The sequence below is a fragment of the Eptesicus fuscus genome, chromosome 2 (genome assembly GCF_027574615.1).
Source record: "Eptesicus fuscus isolate TK198812 chromosome 2, DD_ASM_mEF_20220401, whole genome shotgun sequence".
NCBI classification, from domain to species: domain Eukaryota; kingdom Metazoa; phylum Chordata; class Mammalia; order Chiroptera; family Vespertilionidae; genus Eptesicus; species Eptesicus fuscus.
This window is the reverse complement of record NC_072474.1, coordinates 61,790,391-61,809,532: the sequence shown is the minus strand read 5'-3', so window position 1 is coordinate 61,809,532 and position 19,142 is coordinate 61,790,391.

Genomic DNA, 19,142 nt, shown 5'->3' with positions numbered 1-19,142 from the left:
GGCTGATGCACAGGTCTTTGATTAATAAATGCATAGGAACAAAAGGAACCAGAGAGCGAATAAATAATGAGAAGAGGAACTTCTGAGGAATATGTATTATCACTCACTTATTAATTCAATAAATATTTATTGAACACATTATGTGTCAGACATTATTGAATTTGCATAATGATGAGCTATGTAGAAACAATGTCTCTCATGGGAGAGTCAAGCAAAAAAAATATCCCCAAACAAAAACCCAGTTTGTGAAATATTACGTTAAAAAAACACCAAGTTCTGATGAAAAAAACAAACAAAAATAAACATGGGGCTTATGTATTAGATGGTAAGCATAACGAGGGAAGAGATTTATGTCTATTTTGTTCATGGGGTATATCTACAGGAGCAAAAGCCACATCTGAACACAGGAGCTGCAAAAATAAAGTACTGGTTGAATAAATCTGGCAAATAACAGGAGGGGGTGTATGTATTAGTGGGAATCAGAAAAGATGTATGTATAAGTTTCTTATTGCTGCTGTAACAGATTACCACAAACTTAGTGATTTAATTAAAATGACACACACTTGTCTTGGAGTTCAGTTGTTCAGAAGTATAAAATGGGTCTCAGATAAAATCAAGGTGCAGTAGCAGGGCTGCATTCCTTCTGGAGGCTTTCTGGGCGAATCACTTTCTTTGTCCCCCCTCCCCCCGCCCCCTTTTTTTTTTTTAGCTTCCAGGCAACCACATTCCTTGGGACCTGGCCCTGTTTTTACTTTCTATCTCTGGCTCTCTCTTCTGCAGTCATAGCTTCATCTTCCACTTTTAAGAACTTGTGATTACATTTCTAACACCAGGACAACTCTCCTAATTTTAAATCAGATGATTAGCAACCTTAATCTATCTGTGGTCTTCTTTGCCATGTAACAACATTCACAGGTTCCAGGTCTTAGGAGGTAACACACCTTTGGGTGATCGTTATTCTGCCTACTCACTAAGTAGTGATGTTGAGGAGTTGAGACCTGAAAGATGGAAGTAGATAGTCATGTAAGAGGGTGTTTGTGTGTGTGTGTGTAAGCTAGTAGAGAGTTAGTGGTTCAAGGGATAGGGAGGGGATCGCCTTTCTCTCTCTTTTTTTTTTTTTTTGCTGGCTGCTTGTGGTTTATTTTCCACTTGGTGCAAGGCACAGGGTTATGGGGTATCAGGAAGACTCCCAGGTGGCTTGGGTAAGTAAAGAGCGGGGCTCTCTCAACTCCCATTTTGGTGTTTGCTGTTTTGATATAAAAGAGCAACTGCTCTGCTCGCCTAGTCTATGGGGTGAGGCGAGGAGGGGGAGGGGAGGCGCTCAAAGAACCTCGTGCCTCTGGAAGTCTGGTGGCTGGTGGTGGCCCCTCAGGATGGGGGCCCGGCAGTGGCTTTGCAGGGCGGGCCGCCAGGCTGCTTCCTTGTGGCTTCCCGAGCCAGGTCCCAGGTGATGGTGCTGCTGGAGGCCTGGGAGATTCCGTGCTCTGGGGACTCCAACACTGTGGCCTGGATTTCCCGAAAAAGAAGCTTGCCCGCCAGTGACGCTAGCCGGCCTTGGTGTGGGGAATGGCCCTTCCACAGGAGCTGTCACTGTAAGTGGAGCCCAGGCGGCACAGGTAGGAGTCCCCGGTGACCGGGAGTGAGCCACCGGCTTGTGGACTGATGGAAACCTCGGGGGCAACCACTTGCGGGCGTGATGACAGGTGGCAGGAATGGAGGTGCTAGGCCACAGAGCCCATTTAAAACATGTTTTTATTGATTTTTGTTAATAGGGAGAGGGAGAGAGAGAAACTTCCAGAAGAACGACAACTGCATGCCCCCTGCTGGGGATTGAGCAGGCAACCCTTGGTGCATGGGGTCCACACTCAACCACTGAGCCACCGGCCAGGCCACAGAGCCCGTTTGCAGAGGAGAGTGTGGGAGGTCGCTCCAGGAGAACCTTTTTTTAAAAAATATATTTTTACAGAGAGGAAGAGAGAGGGATAGAGAGTTAGAAACATCAATGAGAGAGAAACATCGATCAGCTGCCTCTTGCACCCCCCCCCCCCCACTGGGGATGTGCCCGCAACCAAGGCACATGCCCTTGGCCAAATCGAACCCGGGACCCTTGAGTCCGCAGGCCGACGCTCCATCCACTGAGCCAAACCGGTTTCTGCTCCACGAGAACCTTTTAATGTAGCCTGTGGGAAAGAGTTTGTATGTTATTGTAGATGCACTTGAAAGCTATTGGTTTTTAAAAAAAGAATGATCTAATTTCTATTTTAAGAGGGTCACCCCCGGAGAAGTTGATAAGGGATGGAGCTGATCAGGAAAAGCATATATATCTTTAACTGGGAGAAGCTAGAAGCCTGGTAGGTTGGGTTTATCAGGGAGGAGAGCTGGGAGCAGGTTATGGATTGGAAGGATTGAGGAATCTGCTTGGGGCAGTCTTGGGCTCATCCAGCTGATCACAGTTGCAGATCTGGTTGGGAGAGAAGGGTGGAGCCAGGTAGCCAGTTGGGGTGGAGAGGTGGGGGTGGGGGGAATGGAAGGAGCCTGCACAGGGACAATTAATTGTTTTCTCTGTAAACACATTCTTCACAGGTGAGTCTTCTCCCAAATTTTAGAAAAGGTGAGTAAGTCTTTATAGCAAGATCTGGCTCTGCATCAACTTTTTGCTTCTAGATTCCAAAGAGGATAAATGAGGAACTGGGGCAGGAGAGTGAAGATTCCAGGATCTGAGAAGCTGATTAAGTGGCACCTAGAGGTAGGCAAATTTGGCAAGCACATAATTTTTGGAGTCTGTTACTCCAAAGCTATATGGACTGGGAGGAACTAAATGAGAAAGTGGACCTAGAAAATTCTCTCTACTGTAAAAACTTTTTTTTAACATACAAAGAAGGAAACTGATTTTGTCTTGTTTTCATTACTATCCATAAAACCCTAACCCTGTGGAAAAAGTCGGGAGGAACTTTTCTTCCTTTCCTCATTATTGGGAACAAACTTGGAGGACTGGGAGTAGTGTCTCTAGTGTGTTCCGAGGGGCCCAGTGCAGCCCCAGGCCCAGGGATGCTCAGTCAATGCTGGAGCTGTGGATGGCATCCGCATTTGTTTAATCAATTTTAATAATCATCATCTTCATCCTGTATTATTTATTAAATCGCCTGCAGGTAAAGCCGTTTATCAGTGAGGGAGTACATATGGTGCTGTGCTGTGTTATTAAGGGATTGCCATGGAGACGGAGGCTAAACTAATACCGCCAATACCTTCTGCTATTAAGATATCAGAGCCTCTTTGCCAAGCCAAGCGTGGCCTGGAACAGATGACTTAGCAGAAACTCACCTGTAATCAGATGCTCATTTGGGAGCTAATTAAAATTTATAAACCAGGTGCAATTTTTTTTTTGGATACACACTCTGATAAATTATTTGTACAATATCTTCCAAGTGCATCCATTAATAACAGATTAGAACTAAAAAGAATTTCCATTTTAAAAGGAAGGTATTATTTTGTATGTGCCGAAAGGAGGGCAGAGTATAAGGAAGTCTCCTGCACTGAGATACTATTAAAAACAAAACAGAACTCCGTGTGTGGGCATTTCAGACAGTTGGTGTGGACAGTTTCAAACAACACAGCAGCATGGGAGCTGTAGTTCTGTCCATCCTCTGTAGGTCTCTGTTGTCAAGGGCCACCAGGAAGACCCTGCTGCTCTCTGTGACATGAGAGTTTTAGGGTCCAGTTTCCTGGTGTCATTCTAGCTTCTTCCTAGTCAGTCAGCATTCTCGGAGGAAGCCCAATGCAGAGAAATATCAGGACTCTGGCAACAGATAAGGCACAAAACAGAGTGAGTAGGACTGGCTCTGGGAGAAATTGGTGAGGGAGGTTATGTAGCACACAGTTGAGATCTGCAGATGGAGGGAGAGAACTTTGGAACAACTGGAACCTCTGTGGGCAATTGGAGTGTGCCAGCGGAGGCGGAAGGACCAAATAAGCCTCAGTGTGTTTGGCTCAGGTGACATGGGCTTGGGATTGGCAACGGAAGAGCACACATTTTCCTTTGTTACTCTCCTTGATTCATTTCCCTTTCTTGCAATCCTTTTTTGTAATCTGTATTTTAAAATAAGCAGGAAGTCAGCATCTCAGTAGGATTTGCAGGCAAAAATGGAAAGAGGCTATTCACTGTGAGTAAAATTAATGAACTTCACTGGGATTTTCATACAATGCAGGAAATAGAGAAATAATAGAAGGTTGGTGGTGACCGCCAGGGAGAAAATCCTTCTTAGAAAAGTTTATAGGGGTAGTAAAGACCTAAAAATGATTATTTTAATTATTATGTCCACTGTGAATTCGAGCCAAGTAACAATCTTAGAATTCTCTCTCCAATCTAGTTCCAAGGCATCTTATAGACTTTTTTTCACTTATTAAATCAGCAAGTATTTGAGTTTCAGGCACTGTGCTTTGGCACTATCTGTATAGTGAATAAGAGGTCCATGGGTCCACCCGTCACAGATGGCACTTCTCAAGCCAACCTTGAGGAGGGGGCGTGGCTTTGAACTATATTCTAGGCAGAAGAGTTTTATCATGTCAACTTTGGGACCATATAGATTTTACTGACTCCAAGTAAGGAATCATTCATGAACTCAAAGTTATTATTAGAACTGAAAGTACCCTTAATTCAATTCAACATCCCAACGTATGCATGCATGATTATAGAGTGAATCTCAGAAGCTTGTATATCATGACACAAAATGTGTATGTGTAAGACTACTATGAAAATAATTATGTATTGGTGTATTTTTTCTTTAAGTGCCTTATGATCCAAAATACTTAATTTTTTTTTCAGAATGAGAGAATTCTCTTTTGTTAGCATTTTATTGATTATTAGTACTGGAATAATAATTGTCTTTAAGTATGTAAGGATACATTAAACACAAAATGATAAATGAGAATATTGGCAGGATTTAAGATGATAAAAGTGTATGTAAGTATTAACTGGAAAATTTGTATTATGATTAAAAGAATATTAAATTATATATTCATTAATTTACTCAGTAGCTCTGATTGAGTACTTAATGTTTACTAGGAAAGGGAGTATACCAAGAGAGAGCCATGAACTTTGACCTCGAGAAGTTCACAGATTAGTTGGAGGCAGACATTCAAGGGAAAATGTGTAATATACTATGCATATGTTACCATACAGTCTTTATGAGATTTTCAAAGAGAGAGTCTGCATCCTGACTAAAGACGTCAGGGAAGGCTTTGTAGTAAAGGTAATGATAGATTTAAGACATGTAGGGGAGGGTGGGGGTAAGGGGGAGAGATCAATCAAAGGACTTGTATGCATGCATATAAGCATAACCAATGGATGCAGACAACAGGGGGTGAGGGTGAGGGCATGAGTGGGGAGTGGGGAGGCAATGGGGGGATAAGGACACATATTGTAATACCTTAATCAATAATAATAAAAAAAGAATGAACAAAACAAAACAAAAAAGAATGAGTAGAGATTTGCTTGCTAAGTCTTTAGGGGGGAAAAGCCTTGGGGCAGAAGTCACAGGAAAGAGTATGGAATGTTGGGAAATCAAGAACAGATTGCTAAATAGGAAGCAAAGTATTCTTAGGGAGACTGGGTAGATAGGTAGGGGATGAGACTAAGGAGCTTTATTTAATATGCTAGCATTTTAATTTAAACCTGGAGAAAAAATTTTGGCAAGGTAATAAGAAAATCCAATATTCAAGTCAAAATTATCTTTCCGATGGCAGAATGAATAGGTAGGTTTTGAAGATGTGATTTTTGTTTTGTTTTTACAGCTGTAACAGATTGCCACAAACTTAGTGGTTTAAAATAACACAAATTTGTAGTTCTGGAGATCAGGATCCCTAACATAAAAGTGCTGGCAGAACTGTGCTCCATCTGGAGGCTCTAAGGGAGAATTGGTTCCCTTGCCTTTTCCAGTTTCTAGAGGCTGCTTGCTCTGTTGACTCAGAGCCCCTCTGTCACCCTGTCTTTAAATCTAGCAGTGTAACATCATAGCATCTTCAAATATTTCCCCTCCCCTTCCTTCCCCTGCCCTCCCCTCCCCTCCCCTGCCCTCCGCTGCCCTCCCCTCCATTTTCTCCCTCTCTCTCTTTCCTCCTATTTTATCCAGGGCCCACCTGGATAATTCAGGATATTTTCATCTCAAAATCTTAACTTAATCACATTTGCAAAGTGCCTTTTGCCATCTAAGGTAACACATTCAAGGTTTCCACAGATTAGGCCATGGTTATCTTTATGAGGCCATTGTTCTGTCTACCACAAGGTAGGAGAAAAATGAAATAGGGATATCCTTTAGGAGAGAGTTTCTTTAATTTAGGTTAGCAATGATGACATAAATGAGGTCATGAACAGTTTCACTCCTAGATATTTACCCAAGAGAAGGAAAATACATGTTCACAAAAACACTTGCACAAAAATGCACATAGCAACTTATAACTCCAAATTAAAATAACCTAAGTGTCTATCAATGGGAAATGGATAAACAAAATTGTGGTATATTCATACAATGGGACACTATTTAGCAATATAAAGGAACAAATATCTAATGTTAGCAGAATGGATGAATCTCAAAAACATTAAGCCAAATGAAAGAAATCAGAAAAAAATGAATAAACACTATATGATTCTACTTGTTTGAAGTTCTAGAATAGGTGAAGCTAATTTATTAGCAAGGGAAATCAGAACAATGGTTGCTTCAAGAATGAGGCTGAGGGTCAGATTATTTGAAAAGGATCATGAGGTAATCACATAGGAAGTGTACATTTTCTGTATGTTGATCGGGTGAACATTATTCGGGAATTAACATATATTAACCATCACTAAACTGTATACTTAGAACCTGAACATTTTCTTGTTTATTAATTATACATCAATTAAAATATATTAAAAATATGGTAGCAGCAGTGGGGATAAAAGGGAGAAAGATCAAGAGCAACTTTGAATATAGAACAGTAATTTGTAAGTCATTGAATGTCAGCTGGAGAAGAAAAAGAGAAATGGACAGAGACATAAATTTCCAAAGAACATTAAGTAAACAAAGTCAAGCAGTGTTTTTTTTAGACATAGATTTCAGTTTTATCAACACTATAAAAATAAGACAAAACATTGACTGACGTATAAAATAATAAAAGTAAAAATAAGTTTAAGAATTCATTTCTTATTCTTTTTGTGCTTTAATTTAAAGGACTAAATGTTAGCTATTAACCTCAGATGGGGCAGTGACTGAATTTGAATCTCTGGTGTGAAAAATTGGGCTGATAGGATTCAAGCTTATGTGGAAAAATAAAATAAAATATATAGCAAATAAATTCAGCAATTAGTGTTGTTTACTCAGAACATGAACAGAAGCTATGTCTTGAGCTTTTGCCTGTTGTGAACCTTAGCATGATCATTAATACATTCAAACTGATTGGAAGAATAGTTAAATTCAGTTAAGCTGCAAATCTTAAAAAGATGCTCTTATACTCAATACTATCATCCTATATGATAAAAGCCTAATATGTTAAGTGTCCAGTCGACTGGTTGGCCATTCAACCAATCAAAGTGCAATGTGCTAATGATATGCTAAGGCTGCTCAACTGCTCGCTATGACATGCACTGACCACCAGGGGGCAGATGCTCCAACTGGTAGGTTAGCTTGCTGCTGGGGTCCGGCTGATCGGGACTGAGCGAGATGGGCTGGACACGCCCTAGAGCCTTCCCACGGTCCCTCCCTGGCTGGCCAACCTCCCTCCTCGGCCCTGATCGTGCACCAGTGGGTCCCTCAGCCTGGCCTGCACCCTCTCGCAATTCGGAATCCCTCAGGGGATGTTGGAGAGCCGGTTTCAGCCTGATGACAGAATGATCAATTGCTATGATGTGCACTGACCACCAGGTGGCAGATGCTCAACACAGGAGCTGCCCCCAGTGGTCAGGGCACTCCCACAGGGGGAGTGACACTCAGCCAGAAGCCGGGCTCATGGCTGGTGAACGCAGCAGTGTTGGTGGAAGCCTCTCCCGCCTCCACAGCAGCACTAAGGATGTCCAACTGCTGGCTTAGGCCTGCTCCCTGTGGGCCGTCAGTCGGACAATCCCATGGGGTCTCGGACTGTGAATGGGTGCAGGCTGGGCTGAGGGACCCTCCTGAGTGCACGAATTTCATGCACCGGGTCTCTAGTTTTGAATATAAATAGGTTGCTTTAGAGAATCTGAATAATTATTTTTTAAATTTATTTAATACTAGGGGCCCAGTGCATGAATTCGTGCACCTTGAAAGGAACTGTGGGCTGCAAGGCTGCGGTGGGCACAGGGGTGGGTCTTGGCCCATCCTCTGTGCCCCTGCCCAGTCCCTCCCACCAAGGACCCAGTTCCCTGACTGCTGGTAGCCCCCCTCCCGCCGCCGCTCCCACACGCTGACAGTGCCGGCCCCGCTTGCACCCGCTGACGGCGTGGAGCAATTGGGGCCAGCACCAGCAGTGAGTGTGAGCGGGGCTAGTGCCATCAGCAGGTGTGAGTGATGGCTGCTGTCCCGATCTCCCCTCAGGAGCAGGGGAGGTGGAGAAGCCCTCTGGTGGCAATTGGAGCTGGCAGCCACCACTCATGCCCACTGATGGTGCTGAGAGATTGGGACTGGTGCTGGGCGCCAGCTGCGGGGGCGAGAGGTCCCGATTTCCCCTCAGGAGCAGGGGGAGGTGGAGAAGCCCTAAGGGGTGATCACGCCCAGCAGCCACCACTTGCACCTGCTGACAGCGCTGAGTGATCAGGGCTGGCGCCGGGTGCTGGCAGCAGGTGCGAGCGCTGGGCGGGACTGCGGCACGTGAGAGCGAAGAATTTTCAGTAACCACCAGAGGCTCGCCCCAATGACAGTGACCAGTGTCCTGCCTTGGTCTGGTGCCCCCACTCACCTGCTCCACCATCCTGCCATGGCCAACGCCCACCATGTTCTGCACTCTGCCGCCTGCTGCTGATGCCCGCCATGTTCCACGCATGTCCCCTGGTGGTCAGCGCACATCATAGCGACTGATTGTTTGGTTGTTCAGTTGTTCCACCTTTTGGTCTATTTGCATATTAGGGTTTTTATATATATAGATGAAGAGGCAAGATCTGAATCTTTGTTATGGTAATTCCATTGGTTGTCTTAACTCTAAGGTTCTTTCCTTTGTTTTCTTCTCTTCTCTTCTCTTCTCTTCTCTTCTCTTCTCTTCTCTTCTCTTCTCTTCTCTTCTCTTCTCTTCTCTTCTCTTTCTTCTCTCCTTTCTCTTCCCCTCCTCCTCTCTTCTCTTCTAGGCTCCTTCTTCCCCCACTGACTTTGCATATACGACTGGTTTCACAAAGCATCTGTATGCTGTTAACTCTTAAATATCAATCTGGCCAGTGTGGCTCAGTTGGTTGAGCAAGATCCCATACACGAAGAGGTTGCTGGGTCAATTCCTGGTCAGGTACGTGCCCGGGTTGCAGGCTTGATCCCCAGTAGAGTGCATGCAGGAGGCAGCTGATCAATATTTCTCTTTCTCATGGATGTTTCTTTCTCTCTTTCCCTCTCCCTGCCTCTCTTTCTAAAAATCAATTTAAAAAGTTAAAAAAATATATATATATATCCACAGTCCAAATCACTCAACCAAGCTTTAGACTTATATGTCTCATATTACCCCTGGCTATAGGTTCAAAAAAACTCTCACTGCTTCTATTGTCTACAGAGGCCACATCAGTCTATATAGAGTTCAGCTTGAAAATGGCTTGAACCTCTGGTTATATAATATGCTCCTATTTCTTCCTACCTTTTCATACCTCTTCCAAAATTTTCTTTAGGAAGTCACAGTAAAACATTTAAAAAATTTGTACTTTTAGTCTGATTAGCTCAGCTGGGAGACCCTGATTTCTTAGCAGCCTATGTTTAATAATCTGTATAGATCCCAGCTCCTTATCTACAACCTAGGTAGTTTACTATTTTAATTAACAAAGTTTTATGTGCATCTGTGCCCTGAGGCAACTTAAAGTAAAGTGGTATAGTTTCTGAGTCTTGCAAAATAAATTCATAAACACAAAAGCGATTTTCAGCCAGGCTAATAAAAACACACCGACTTGAATTGACCATCCATGAGCCACAGTTCAAGTTCAACACCATCATCATATCGACCTGTAGAGTCTCTGGTGAAACATTTTAAATTAAGAGCTGAGCAAATACACAATCTTGTTACGAGTTGAAATTTAGGTCAGGGTTTTCAGAAAGCTGAGGAAAGAAAATGGATTTAAATGGAAGGAGTGGAAGGCATGTCTTGTCTATCTGGAGAGTTCTCTTAGTGCTTCCACAGGACCCAGGATTTCTGCCTCAGTGCTCTTACAGAACCACTTGTGAAAGGAAGAGACATGCCTCCTATGGATTGTCTATTATAAACCAGATGAAACATCCCATTTTTTGGTGTCAGCTTGAGAGCAAATGGTTTTTAGAAATCAAAAGGAAAAATTCTTCATGTCATACTTTTAATTTTAACTACAGGGTCTGGTTGGCATGAGTGAAACATGGGAGGGTTTTTTTTTGTTCCCATTTACTAAAATCTAAACAAAATACAATGTTTTGGGAAGAAAGCTAAGTTGCCTGGAGATGAAAGTGTATTGTTTGGAATATAACGTCACATGACCTGGAAGCATTATTAGGCTGAGAATCAACCAAAGACTGAGACATTAGAAACTGTCACTCAAGAATACCTTTTTCTCTGAACTTGCAGAGAATTTCTATGTTGCATCAGTTATTTAAACGGTGGGAAGCTGGGCAAGTGTCTTCAGCTATTCCAGGTTTTTCACTTGTAAAATGAAATTAATAATGATAATAGCACCTGTCTCATTGTTGGGTAAATTAAAGAAGATCAAATCTGTAAAATACTTGGAACCCAGTCTAACATATGGTTAAGTGTCAAATAAATGTTAATTAGCTTTATTCACTTTATAATGTCACCTTTGGCAGCCTACTTCAAAACAAATGGTTTCTTGAAAGAAACTATTGCTAGGGAGAATCGACTTAGATTTTAATGTCATTATCCGGTCAGTCAGGATTTTTGTGTCAGCAAATGACAGAAAATCCAACTCAAACTTTCTGTAATACAAAAAGGAAATGTATTAGCTGATAGCTGAACAATCCATGGGTAACTTCAGTCATGGCTTGATCCTGGAGCTCTAATATTGCTGTCAGAATACAGTTTTTTTCTTGGGAATTTGACTTTGTTTCTGCTGTGTAGGCTTTATTCTCAGCCTCTTGGGGTTTCAGGCTCTTATTCCTGGTCTCCAATTTGTGGCAACCTAGTACATGTGCAGTCAGTGTCTGCCCTTACCTCCTGCCGCTTCCACTCTGTAAACCATCTCTCTTATCCCGAGTCTAGGGCCTTTGGAGGTTTTTCACTCTTGGCCTCTTCTACTCTAGAGATCACTTTATATCCTCTCTCTGTTTTTATTTTTTCTTTCTGGCTTTCAGCTTGCCATTCTTTCTAAGAAGCCAGTCTAGCTCTTCATAACCTCATCAGCTCCTATAGCAGAGCTTAAGGGGCCCGGAACCCAACAGCTGGGCCCATAGTTCCTGCATTCATGTTCTTTTCAGGAATGTAATGTATACTTTGTCATGTTTAAGACAATCCTTCATCTAGTCTAGAGAAGTCCCAATCTTGCTCTCTTACTGTATTTTAAATATTTAAAACTTGTATTTTTTATTTTATAATACAAATTCTTATTTCCAAAACTTTTCTTTATAAGAAGTTTGAAGAACAAAACAAAAGAAATATGAATTAGAAGAGCACAAACAAGCAAATAAAAATGCCTACAATTTCAGTGTCTAGAAATAGCTATTATCACATGCTTGGTTCCTTCCTTCCTTCCTTCCTTCCTTCCTTCCTTCCTTCCTTCCTTTTCTCTCTCTCTCTCTCTCTCTCTCTCTCTCTCTCTCTCTCTCTCTCTCTCTTCCTCTCCTTCCTTCTTTTCTTCCTTTATCTCCTATATTTTCATTTGAACATATATACATATTTATCATAAGGTTCTCCTTCTATCCTCTGGCTATTTCTTTTCAGTCTTCTCTGGATCTTCCTCATTTTTCTTACCTCTACATGTTAGTCTTCTATTCAATCATCAGGCACCTTCTTCATCTACACTCACTTCCAAAGTGATTTCATCCAGTCTTCTGGTTTTAAACCCATCTCTTGGTGAGAACTCTAGCCTAGACCACCACTTGAATTTCAGACTCATATGTCCAAGTACTACTTGCCATTTCTGCTTGGATGTCTATTCGGCATGCCAAAAGGCACTGTTAATTTTGTATTTTTATTGATTTCAAAGAGGAAGAGAGAGCTAGAAACATCAATGATGAATGAGAATCATTGATCCACTGCCTCCTCCATACTGGGGATCCAGCTGCAACCTGGGCATATGCCTTGACTGGGAATTGAACCATGACCTCTTGGTTCATAGGTTGATACTCAACCACTGAGCTATGCCAGCAGGAGGAACTGTTAATCTTTATACTGAATTTGCTCTTCTTGCACCTTTGCCATCACTGCAAATGGGAGCTATATCTTTCTACTCAGGCCAAAGACCTTGGTGTCATCCTCTCTACAATTTCTTTAGCATCATGCATCTAAACCAGAGATTTTCAACTGATGTGCTGCAAAAAAATTTTAAAACATGCAATATCTGACTATTTAGTCAGGGGCACTGATCTCTTTTCCCTTAGATCATAAAAAAAAAAAAATGACAACAGCCAACACAACAATAGCCTGGCGTAAATGAATTGAAATTATACCTATGTTTTTGGCAGATTAGTAAAAATAATACATATTTTGGTGTGCCACATAATTTTAGTAATTAGTTTATGTGTGCCATAAGATGAAAAGGTTGTAAATCGCTGATCTATACCATCAGCAAATTTTGTTTTCTCTACCTTCAAAATACTTCCAGAATCTAGCTATTTTTTTTTTACTGCAGTTACTCTTCCAGTCAAAAGATTATTGCTTGCCTAGATTACTGCAGCTCCCTGCTTCCACCCTTACTTCTCCTTGGCAGTCTTTGATTCTTTTACAATGTTAGTGATTCTTTTTAAATGTCACTCTTCTCCTTGAAACTCCTCAGAGGCTTCTCCTTTATACAAAATAAAATCCCAAATTTTTATTATGGCCTAAAAAGCCCTGGCCCTCTGTAATCTGCATTCCATAGCTCAAAACTCTCTTCGGTCTTACTCCATTCTGGCAGAAAACTCCCAGGCTTCCTCCTGGTTTCTCAGTGATCTCAGAGCCAGCAGCCACATTTTGCACTTGGCAACCTCTGGGGAATACATCATGGGTCATTCTCAGCCATGCTCTACCTAATGGATGCTCAGGCTGTGGCTCCTAGTGCCAAATTGTCTTTGCTCTCTCTTTCTCACTTTTGTTGGATTGTGACACCTGTTCCGTCCCCCTCCCCCCCCCCCCCCACACCACACCCAATCAAAATTACTTCTTGGTCCCACTTCTTCCTTTTCCCACCAAAAGTAATTTCTGCCTAGTCAGTCCTTTAATATCTGTTTAATATCTGTCCCCTCACCCCATATAAAAAGCATATTATACTCATTGTGCTTTTAGGCAATCAGTTATAAGAACAGAATTACAATAACAATCATAAAAAAAACCAAATTAGTGTTTCTATAGCTTTGACTCACAAAATCTGAAGGAACTCTAAATTCTCTAGAATTCCTTCAACATTGGTCTGGGGGAAATCAAGAATGGTCAGAGCTGAGAGTCTAGAATCAATGCCTTTCATATACTATCTTACTTGCTTATCATGACTTAGCATGATAATCCCTGCTTACTACAATGCCAAAAGTGTCAGATGTACCATTGATGTTGGCAGAAGGTGTTATTGCCCTTCTGGAGCTGCCCATGCCCAAGGCCAAGGAAGCCAATAGTTGCCCCTAGTTCCCTTAAGTTTAATGTTGAAGGCACTGGAGGGGCTGCCATCTTTGCCAAAGCTCTCGCCATTCACACTGTTGCTGATGATAGCAACTTCCCATTTCCCAGAGGTTTTATGGACTATGCTTCTTTTAGTTATTCCTGCTCTGTTTTTGCAAGTCACTTCCTCTAAGCCTGACTGCTGAATAACCATTTGTATGACAGATGCTGTGCACTCATTCATACGTACATGACACATACATTCATTTATTTCAACCAGGGGTCTATCATGCACCAAACACTATTATGAACACTGGAAATATAACAGTGAACAAAGCAGAAATCCTTATCCTCATGGAGTTTACTTTCTAGTAGGTAAGGTAGACAATAAAGCAAATAAATTACTACTTTGTGTAATTTCAGATGGTAAGTGTTATGAAGAAAAATAAAGCAAAGTTAAAGGATAGACAAATGCATTGATATCCTATAGTAATTATTTTGGTCTTCTCTTGACTCACAAATCAATATATATCAAACCCAATGGTATGAATTTTAAAAGTTTTTACGCAATTGCAATCAGTGAAGGCATTAGATATATTCTTATAGTACCACAAAACTTTACAACTTGCCTCATATTGACATTTGAGGAGTCATCGGGAACATGCAATAACATTCTCTAAGATACTACTTTCCAAGTCCAAGGGATACAAGGATCAAAATGTGTTAAAGGACAGGAGAGTTTTTTTAATCCAACTTTCTCATTATATTTTATGTAGAAATGAAATGACTTTGGGTGTAACAACATGGGCACAACTCAAAGCTGAGTTGATTATTTAGATTTGGAAGCCATGGGGGTTTTAGAAGCCTCAGGCCACAGGAGAGAGAGTGGCAGTAACTAAGTTTGGAAAACTTGCAGGGGAAGAAAGCACACTTTCACCTTCGCTGTGCAGCCAAGTCCAGCCTGGAGGGCCATCTCAGTACCCCCTGAAGGATCCTAGTTAGTTTTTTGAATCTCCCACGGACTGAGACCTAAGCCTGCTGCCCAGCTGAGGGAAAACCAAATCATCATAAGGCCTAAGACAAATCAACAGACAACTGAAAAACTGATTCTGAGATGATTCCTATCATCATGTCTTTGGCAGAATAGGAGGTAGAAGAAGAAAAATGCTTTGAGTTACAGCTCTCTTGTCTTTGTGTTTTTATTCTCTATGCTTATGCATTATTAAAATGAAATTATTCTATAGAGAGTCAGTTTCAGGGCACTACTTGTGTAATTAATATTTACTTTCTGTCATAATAAATAGACTCAGCATTATCAGGCCTGGGTTGCTTACTCTAAAAAATGAGAGATGCCATTCTTGACAGTCATAATTTGGCAACAGCAAATAAAAATGAAGTTTAATGTTGTGTTGCATCATAAAAAAGAGAAAGGGAGAGTTAAATGTAGACAGACTTGTAAATATTTAAGTCAGATTTTTTTGATGTATTAAAGAAGAATTTTACAAATAAATCAATTTGGCTTTCCAATAAAATAATTTGATAAAAGAATATAGCAATATTATCCTCTACCAGAAAGGATCACTTAAAAGGAGTAGTAGAACCCACTGAAATATTTTCCCTTTAACAAATGCAACTACTCAGTTCATGGAGAGCCCTGAGAGTGTAGTGGTTACCAGGGTCAATCAGTGCTAGATTGCATGGTTGGAAACCTCACTCCACTTCTTCCTAACAGTGGGACCATTAACACATTTCTAAACCTTTATGCACTTCATTTTTCTCATATGCAAAGTAGAGATAATAATATCTACCTAGTAGGGTTGTTGTCAATTAAAATAATTAATAGGCCAAAACTATAATAATAAAAGCATAATATGTTAATTAGACCAGACAGCCAGACTTCATTCTGGATGTCCTTCCAGACAAAGCCACAGTGGCGGAGGCCAAGGCAGAGGTGGTTAGGGGCGATCAGGCAGGCAGGTAGAGGGGTTAGAGTGATGGGGCAGACAGGCAGAGTGGTTAGGGGCGATCAGGCAGGCAGGCAGAGTGGTTAAGGGTGATAGTCAGTCAGGCAAGTGGGTAGGGGTGATCAGGCAGGCAGGTAGAGGCGATTAGGAGTGGTTAGGCAGGCAGGCTAGCAGTTAAGGGCGATCAGGCAGGCAGGCAAGTGGTTAGGGGCATTCAGGAAGGCAGGCATAGGGGTTGGGGTAATCAGTCAGGCAGGTGAGCAGTTAGGGTTGATGAGGCAGGCAGGCAGAGAGGTTAGGGGCATTCAGGAAGGTTAGGAGCCAGTGGTCCCAGATTGGGAGAGGGATGTCTGACTGCCAGTTTAGGCCTGATCTGTAGCAGGATTGGGCCCAAACCAGCAGTCAGACATCCCCAATGGGGTCCCAGATTGTAAGAGGGTGCAGGCTGGGCTGAGGGACCTCCCCCACCATGCACGAATTTTGTTAACTGGGCCTCTAGTGTATCTATAAACTGTTAAATAGACAAGTTACTACTAAGACTACAATCATTATTAGCTTTATCACTCATGTTGTATGACATAAGAGTAACTATTCTACTGAAATCACAGGACTCAACAGAATAGAGAAAGTAAATTCAGAGACAAAGAGGAAAAAAATCTAGAATATCCATAGTGCTAATGAATACAAAGAAGTTAGAGAGGGAATTCCCTAAATTTTTGAGTTTTATTAAATATAAGGGTTAATCACAAAGGTGTCAAAAGTCCAACTAGGTGAGAAAGTGATGTTAGATGGCTTCTAGCTTTCTTCTCCTTAAGGTACAAGTAAATGACAATTGTATTTTATACCTACTAAATTATGTGAAAAAATGTTTTCTTGTACTTACTTAGCTTCAAATTGACTTCTTCAATAACTTTAAACCTTATCATTTAGCAGGATCCCAAGGCCTATCAATTAATATTATAACTTTGGAAAGCTCCATTTTATATTTCATACTCTGTTTCTAAATATGGATATACAAGTCTCTGGATAGCTATACCTAAATTCAGATTTAGAGAGAAAGATCTGAAAATTAGAATGAGCACCTACTGTCACCAAGTTCCTTGCATGCACTTTACATAAATGTATTTAATTTCTAAAACTGCAGTTTGAGAAGCCTATTGTCATTCTTGGAATATTGGGTAATTAAGTAGCTTTCCCCAAATCACCCAATTAGAAGATGATGCCTGGTTGAATAAGTTCTTTGATTGTAAATACAGTGATTTTAATTCAAAAAGCATAGAATTTTAGAATCAAACACTCTTACTTTGTTATTTAACTGTTTATTTGTCAAGTCATTTAACCTTTCTGATCTTTACTTTCTACTATATTAAACGAGGCAACAACCAGCTGCTTATATCAAAGAATTGTTATGAGGATTAAGTGAGATGATGAATAGAGAATTCTTCAGAATCAGACAGCTCTGGTTTCACATCCCTACTTTACCACTTAAGGAACTAGGCCAGCTTATCTAAACTCTGCATCTAAGTGTTCTGATCTGCAAAACTGGGTGAATTGTGCCTACTTTTTAAGGTGTAGTTTTTAAGGTGTATTAAATATATAATGAACCTAACCCAAACACTAGATCACTTCATAGATGGTTGTAGTTAATATATCTTTCATATTTAAAACATTTTATACATTTAATCCTAGGAGGCCCAAGCCTATATAATAAAGAGGTAATATGCAAATTGACCACCGTGCCCTCACAAGATGGCTGCCTATGACCAGGCTGGCAGGGGGGTTAGTGAGGGACGACCAAATAACAGAACAAGCAGGCTGCATGGGGCGACCAGGCCAGCAAGGGGGTTAGTGAGGGACGACCAAATGACTGAACAAGCAGGCTGCATGGGGTGACCAGGCCAGCAGGGGATGGGGCATTAGGGGCGACCAGGAAAGCAGGCAGGTGAGCGATTAGGAGACAGTGGTCCAGGATAGTGAGAGGGATGTCCAACTGCCAGTTTAGGCCTGATCCAGGATCGGGCCTAAACTGGCAGTCGGACATCCCCTAAGGGATCCCAGATTGGAGAGAGTGCATGCTGGGCTGAGGGGACCATCCCCCCCCATATATGAATTTCATGCACTGGGCCTCTAGTCTACTCATAACTCTGTAAATTTGAAAATGTGGCAACATTTCTGAACACGTGGCAGAAATTAAAGTCTAAAATTCTCCCTATATTTTGTATATCAATTGTCATAATAGAAGACATTTTTTGAAGGGTCTGAACACTAAACATGCATATTTTACATACAATGCTCACTTTACTTAAACCCATCAAATGGAAAGGTTAAGAGCTATTGCCATGATATCTCTCTCTCTCTCTCTCTCTCTCATATATATATATATATAAATAATAGAGAAATATGCTAATTAACCAGGATGCCATAATGGGTCGACCTGACAGGAGGAGGTTGTACGTGCAGCGTCTGGGCGGGGCAGCAGGTACCTCCGTGCACCTGCACTGGGGGAGGGCCTGATCAGCAGCAGCCGCAGCTGCTTCAAGGGCCAGAGAGGGAGGCAGGGCCGGACTGGCAGCGGCCATGGCTGCTGCGGGGCCTGGAGAGTGAGGCAGGGCCGGAATGGCGATTTGAGGGTGGGCGGCGCCACACGATTTTGAATCGCGCACTGGGATCCTAATATTTGATAAAGGCTAGTTGTGCATCTTTTAGTAATTTGAAAACAGAAAATGGAAACAGAAATGCAAATCCAGTTGGTGGTAGACTGACAGTTATTTCACAAATCCATTCTCCTTTTTTTCCTTATCAGACTTTTTGCTGGTTACACAGCTAGAACATACATTCCCCATTCTCCCTTGTAGCTTGGAATGCCTGTGCAATGATGTGCCCGCCAATGGAAGAGGAACAGAAGTGAGTGTGCCCCTTCCAGGTCTTGTCCTTAAAGCACTGTCCCTGCACTCCTCCAGGCTGCCTCCCTTTCCCCTCTGAAGCATGGTGACAACCACCCCATACTTGGAAGCTTTTGTTAGGGGTAGAGAGATGCTTCTTTGGTCTGGAATACTGGGGAGTTTTCAGGAGTGAAGAGGCCCCACGTTCCTGGACCACATGGACTGTTACAGGGAAGACTTAAATATCTCTCTCACTTAAGCCATGGCATTGGAGTCTCTTTGTTATAGGAGCACAGATTTTGCCCTAACACACAATTAAAGTCTGTCCTAACACACAATTAAAGTCTGTCCTAACACACAATTAAAGTCAGAACATGGGTGAACAGCTTGGTCAGCTATT